Source organism: Triticum dicoccoides, chromosome 3B, assembly GCF_002162155.2.
Source record: "Triticum dicoccoides isolate Atlit2015 ecotype Zavitan chromosome 3B, WEW_v2.0, whole genome shotgun sequence".
NCBI classification, from domain to species: Eukaryota; Viridiplantae; Streptophyta; class Magnoliopsida; order Poales; family Poaceae; genus Triticum; species Triticum dicoccoides.
This window is the reverse complement of record NC_041385.1, coordinates 270,468,908-270,476,076: the sequence shown is the minus strand read 5'-3', so window position 1 is coordinate 270,476,076 and position 7,169 is coordinate 270,468,908.

Sequence of the window (7,169 nt, the reverse complement as noted above, 5' to 3'; positions counted from 1 at the left end):
GGAGACAAGGCGTCGGGGTCATAATTGCTTTATAAGACAAGTGCCCAACTAGTTATGTTATATTACATGGTTAGTAAGAAACATCTTCCAGGGAGAATAGTTCCGTTAAGGGTTCCTTTCCCTGGGAGGCATGCCCTAAGGTGCAATGCCGGACTGCGAATATAGCAGAAAAAGCATCTGGGGGCAGATAAATAAGTAAGTAATAAATCATCTTTCAAGTCACCGACCGAATATTCTCTTAAGAACGCTAGCTTTCGGCTTCACCCAGTCTGAGGTACACATTCGGCTGACCCGGCAGTAACAATCGCAGAGGTGCTCCCTTTACCTCCTAGCCGAACAATCGGGAACGTAGGGGTAAGCACAGGAGCCAGGCAACCCAGCTTGGCCAAAACTTAAGTCATATCGATGCATATAATGGTGAATAAAAGGTACATGCGGAAGTATGACACATGTATTGGGCGTGAAGCCCATATGTATAAGCTTCTGGTAAAGAAGCCCCCAGGTATAATGAGTGCTAGGAGCACATCAAGTGTGTGCGAACAAAGCGCAAATCAGCCTATAAAAGGTATTGAAAAAAAGTGGGAAGAAGGAGGGGGACAAGAGACAGTAAAAAATATAAAAAGGTGGACTGGGGAGTGAGACGAACTCTGAGTCCGGTGTTTAGGCGTAGAATCTTCAGAGACGGGCTGCGTTCCATGGGTTCGGCTCGAGTCAGTTGTCAGATTCTTTACGTAGACGGTATGCTCCGCCGGTCAGGACTTGGTCGATGATGAAGGGACCTTCCCACTTGGGCTTAAGTTTGTCCTTTTTCTTGTCCGGCAGGCGTAGAACGAGTTCGCCGACATTGTAAGTTTTGGCCCGTACTTCTCTGCTTTGATATCTTCGAGCCTGCTGCTGATAAAATGCGGAACGAGCCTTTGCCACGTCCCGCTCCTCCTCTAAGGCGTCCAAACTGTCCTGCCGATCCAACTCGGCTTCTCTTTCTTCATACATGCGCACACGAGGTGAGTGATGAATTATATCGCGGGGCAGAACTGCCTCTGCGCCGTATACCATGAAAAATGGTGTGAATCCAGTAGTTCGGTTTGGCGTGGTCCGCAGTCCCCAGAGTACGGAGTCGAGCTCCTCTACCCAGTGCGTGTTAGATTCCTTGAGGGACCGCACTAGTCTGGGTTTGATTCCGCTCATGATTAGACCATTTGCTCGCTCGACTTGACCGTTAGTTTGGGGGTGATAGACTGAAGCGTAATCGAGCTTGATGCCCATGTTTTTGCACCAGAGTTTAACCTCGTCGGCCGTGAAGTTCGTGCCGTTATCAGTGATGATGCTGTGGGGGACACCAAAACGGTGTACCACCCCGGATATGAAGTCTATCACCGGTCCGGATTCTGCCGTGTTAACCGGCTTGGCCTCAATCCATTTGGTGAATTTGTCCACCATGACCAATAAGTATTTGTGCTTGTGGGTTCCCCCTTTAAGGGGTCCAACCATGTCAAGCCCCCAGACCGCGAACGGCCAGGTAATGGGTATAGTTTTGAGGGCGGTGGGTGGCATGTGGCTCTGATTAGCAAAGAGCTGGCAACCGACGCATCGTTGGACTAAGTCCTGAGCATCTGCCCGGGCTGTCGGCGAATAAAATCCTGTACGGAAGGCCTTGCCTACAAGGGCCCGGGCTGCAGCGTGGTGCCCGCCGAGTCCGACGTGAATTTCAGCCAGGAGATTCCGCCCTCCTCTTCGGAGATACACCTTTGAAGGACTCCGGTTGTGCTTTTCTTATAAAGTTCTCCCTCATGGACCTTGTAGGCTTTAGATCGCCGAACTATGCAGCGGGCCTCATTTTGGTCTTCTGGAAGTTCCTGCCGAATTAAGTAGGCTAGGAATGGTTCTGTCCACGGGGCAATTACTGCCATTATTTCGTGAGCTGAAGGTGTTATTTCATTGGCTGAGCCGCCGATTGTGTCAGAATGGTCTGGGTTAGGTGATGCAGCTGGCTCCGGATTGTTATTTCTGGACTCCTCTTCCCATAACACGGATGGCTTAAAGAGCTGTTCCAGGAAGATGTTTGGAGGGACGGCGTCTCGTTTCGCGCCGATGCATGCTAACACGTCTGCTGCCTGGTTATTATCCCGGCTACATGGTGGAATTCGAGTCCTTCGAACCGAGCTGACATTTTTAGGACGGCGTTGCGGTAAGCTGCCATTTTTGGATCTTTGGCATCAAAGTCTCCATTTACTTGGGATATTGAATCCCCGCGCACCTCTAGGCGTTGAATGCCCATGGAGATTGCCATCCAGAGGCCATGTAGAAGGGCCTCGTATTCGGCTGCGTTGTTGGAGTCCATGTACATTATTTGAAGTACGTATTGGATTGTGTCTCCAGTTGGGGACGTCAGGACGACGCCAGCCCCCAAGCCAGCCAACATTTTGGATCCGTCGAAATGCATGATCCAATTGGAGTATGCGCCGTACTCTTTAGGGAGTTCGGCTTCGGTCCATTCGGTGACGAAGTCAGCCAGAACCTGCGACTTTATAGCTCGCCGTGGTTTATAGGTTATGTCAAATGGTAAGAGCTCAATAGCCCATTTTGCAATCCTGCCCGTTGCGTCGCGATTGTTTATAATATCGTTGAGAGGTACTTCGGAGGCCATCATTATGGAACACTCTTGAAAGTAGTGTCGCAGCTTCTGGGATGCCATGAACACCGCATACGCTATCTTTTGATAATGTGGGTACCGGGACTTGCATGGAGTTAGAACAGTGGATATGTAGTACACTGGTTTTTGAAGAGGGAATCTGTGCCCTTCTGTCTCTCGCTTGACGACGAGTACCGCTCTGACAACTTGATGTGTTGCTGCGATATATAATAACATAGGTTCGCCTAGGTTGGGCGCGGCCAGGACCGGATTTGTTGCCAGTATGTCCTTTATTTCTTCGAGTCCGGCTGTGGCAGCATCCGTCCATTCGAAATGTTCGGTGCACCGGAGGAGGCGATAGAGGGGCAGAGCCTTTTCTCCCAAACGGGAGATGAAGCGACTTAAGGCCGCTACACATCCGGTTAGTTTTTGTATTTGCTTGAGGTCCTTTGGAATATCCAATTGTGACAGAGCTCAAATTTTGGCCGGGTTTGCTTCAATTCCTCTACCGGATACGATGAAGCCCAAGAGCTTTCCGGCTGGTACGCCGAAGATGCATTTTTCCGGATTGAGCTTAATGTCATATGCTCGGAGGTTGTCGAATGTCACCCTCAAGTCTTCTACTAGAGTTTCGACATGTTTGGTCTTGACGACCACATCGTCTACGTATGCCTCTACTGTTTTGCCTATCTGGGTAGCCAGACATGTTTGAATCATGCGCTGATATGTTGCGCCGGCGTTTTTGAGTCCGAAGGACATTGTGTTGAAGCAGAATGGCCCATATGGAGTAACGAATGCCGTTGCGGCCTGGTCTTTCTCCGCCATCTTGATTTGATGGTATCCGGAGTATGCATCGAGGAAGCACAATGAATCGTGCCCTGCGGTAGCATCAATGATTTGGTCGATGCGAGGGAGGGGGAAAGGGTCCTTTGGACATGCCTTGTTAAGGTCTTTAAAATGGACGCAGAGGCGCCAAGATTTGTCCTTTTTTGGTACCATTACTAGATTGGCTAGCCAGTCCGGATGTTTTATATCTCTGATGAATCCGGCTTCTAAGAGTTTGGCTAGCTCCTCTCCCATTGCCTGTCTTTTGGGTTCAGAAAATCGCCGAAGAGCTTGTTTGACTGGCTTGAATCCTTTTAGGATGTTTAGGCTGTGCTCTGCCAGCCTGCGTGGGATTCCTGGCATGTCTGAAGGGTGCCAGGCAAAAATGTCCCAATTTTCCCGAAGGAATTCTCGTAGTGCGGCTTCGACATCAGGACTTAATTGTGCCCCAATGGAGGCCGTCTGTGTGGGGTCCGTTGGATGGACCTGAAATTTGACTATTTCGTCTGCTGGTTTAAAAGAGGTGGACTTGGACCTCTTATCGAGTATCACATCGTCCCTATCCACCGTGGAGCGCAGCGTAGTTAGTTCCTCTGTAGCTAGGGCTTCGGACAATGCCTGTAGGGCCAGTGCGGCTGTCTTACTTTCAGCGCGGAGTGCTGTATCTGGATCACTGGCAAGAGTGATTATCCCATTGGGTCCAGGCATTTTGAGCTTCATGTACCCGTAATGGGGTATAGCTTGGAAGATTGTGAATGCCTCTCGCCCTAACAAAGCGTGATATCCGCTGCTGAATGGGGCCACTTGGAACGTGACCTCCTCGGACTTGTAATTGTCCGGTGAGCCGAACACTACATCTAGTGTGATTTTTCCTGTGCAGCGTACTTCTCGACTAGGGATTATCCCTCTGAAGGTTGTGCTGCTTCGCTCGATGCGGCTCCAGTCAATTTGCATTTTTTGAAGGGTTTCCTCATAGATGAGGTTTAGTCCGCTGCCGCCATCCATGAGTACCTTAGTAAGACGGAAACCGTCCACTATCGGACTGAGGACCAATGCAGCTGGTGCTCTAGCTGTTCGGAATTTAGGTTCGTCGCTGGCTTTAAAGGTGATAGCCGTGTCGCTCCATGGATTTGTTGTTGCTACTTGGTAGACTTCGGCGAGGCTGCGGATTGTTCATTTCCGCACGTTATTTGATGCGAAAGTCTCGAAGACTGTTAATACCATACTGGTATTGCTGGGTTGGTTGCCCGGGGCTAAAAAGCCCACGCCACTTTTGGCCACCTGCCGTAGTATCCAACATGCTCGAAGGCTGTGTGTTGGAGTGGCGCCCTCCGTACTGTGGATTTTGCAGGGTCCGTTGAGTCATCCCTCTAGTACGGTTCCGTACCCTTTAGGGGTTTTTTGCTTTTTGGTTTTTAACCCAGGTGCTTGAGTATGACGCACCCTTTTATTTTGGACTGGGGTTTTATTCAGGGCCTGATTGTCCCAAAACATGGTTTCAGTTTTCCAGGCACTCTCCATCACGCAGTATTTTTGTATAATGGTCGCTAGGTCGGCGAAGCGTGAAACTTCGCGACGACTGATGGCGTTTATGATTCCCTTTTCCGTGCAATTGTTGCAGAAGATTGAGATCGCGCTTTCTTCACTGCAGTCCTTTATCCTGTTCATAACCAGGAGGAATCTGGCCCAGTAATGATGTACTATTTCAGCGGGCTCTTGCCGTATTTGAGATAGATCGCTTATGTTTGGGTGGGCGGGTGGAATTAAGTTCAGAACCCCGCCTGATCCGAGGCTCAAAGGCCAAGAAGCTTCCCGATTCGGAAGCTTGGTTTGCTGAGCGCTTTCCAACAGATCTGGTCCGATGCCTGACTTTAGGTTCAGTATTTGATTAGCGTCCGTCCTTCCGCGGGAATCTGTCATGGAGGGATCCATAATCCGGACATAGTTGGATTTTAACATAGAAGAAGAGTTGCCGCATTGTTCCTCTACCACAACAACGTGGTGGGTAGCCTGGGGAGAGTTAATTTCTCTTGGATCGATTTTAAGCCCAATCTGATCGTAGTCGGTGGCGACTCCCAGGGCGGCGATGCGATCCAAGAGCTCGTTTACGGAGGAGAGCTCAATCGGATCTAGCTGCTCGGCGAATTCCGAGCTGACGTGAAGATCTCTTTCAATGACTTGAGAGGTCATTGTCGGGGCGGTGGCCGAACAGGCGGTCATGAGAAAACCGCCTAGCCGGATAGTCTAGCCGGCGGCCAAAGCTCCCTTGACGACGGCGCCGTCTTTAAAGACGGGAAAAGGCATCCTTCCTGATGGTGACGACACAGAGGAACTCTCAATGAAAGCACCAATGTCGGTGTCAAAACTGGCGGATCTCGGGTAGGGGGTCCCGAACTGTGCGTCTAGGCGGATGGTAACAGGAGACGAGGGACACGATGTTTTACCCAGGTTCGGGCCCTCTTGACGGAGGTAAAACCCTACGTCCTGCTTGATTAATATTGATGATGTGTGTTACAAGAGTAGATCTACCACGAGATCAAGGAGGCTAAACCCTAGAAGCTAGCCTATGGTATGATTGTTGTTCGTCCTATGGACTACAGCCGTCCGGTTTATATAGACACCGGAGAGGGCTAGGGTTACACAAAGTCGGTTATAAATGTAGGAGATCTACATATCTGTATCGCCAAGCTTGCCTTCCACGCCAAGGAAAGTACCATCCGGACACGGGACGAAGTCTTCAATCTTCTATCTTCATAGTCTTTGAGTCCAACCGACGATGATAGTTCGGCTATCGGGACACCCCCTAGTCCGGGACTCCCTCACTACCAATTATGCTCATGAGACAAATGCAATCAATATCACTTCAATCAATTCAAACAAGGGCATACAACGGTCTAACTATCGTTACAAAAGTGCTCGGACTATGCTATATACATGGGGGAAATACTACTACTGTTATGGTGGCCGACTAGAAAAATTGATTGGTCGAAGACTCCATGATATCCGCTCTAGCTTCATCAACAAAGTCATCATCGCTATCGTCTGGGTCCGAGTCGGTCGATGATGATGTAGTTCTCCGGGCAAGTGCAATCGTCGTCTTCTCCTCCAGTCGCGGGGAATCCCATGAATACTTTTAGCTTCTTCTTCAGATCATCATTCTTCTCCACGAGTGTCGTCAGTTCCTCCTCATATACATCGCATGTAGACTTGAGTTCTTCCTCCAGTTCTGTGATCCTGGTCATAGCCTTCTTCAAATCTATCAGGCCTGCACACATCTGGTTCTCCTGGCAACGAATGTGCTGGTTTAACTCCTGGATGAAAGCTGTAATTGATCTATCCTTCCTGGTGCTGATCATCTCCCATTGCTCATCTCGGCGCCCTCAAATCTGGTAAATAGTATCCTTGAGATCCTTGTGGTAAACTTCTCCAATGCATCCCATGGTGATGTGGGCTGCCATGCTCTTTCCTAGACTCCAGGTTGGTGCATTGAAGGAAAACTCTATAGGCTCAGTGACGGGCATGCACGTCCTTCCTGGAACTTGAACTTGAATCATCCAATGCTCCTCTTCTGGTAAAGTGGCGATGTAGGTCCCGGTGAAGCTTGGCACTCTGATGTTCAGGTATCTAGTGACTTCCTTCAAGTGGCGTCCAAAGGGTGTATCTTCATCCGGTTGCGTGAACTTGTTCCTTGCATCCCCCATCCTAAAAGAGT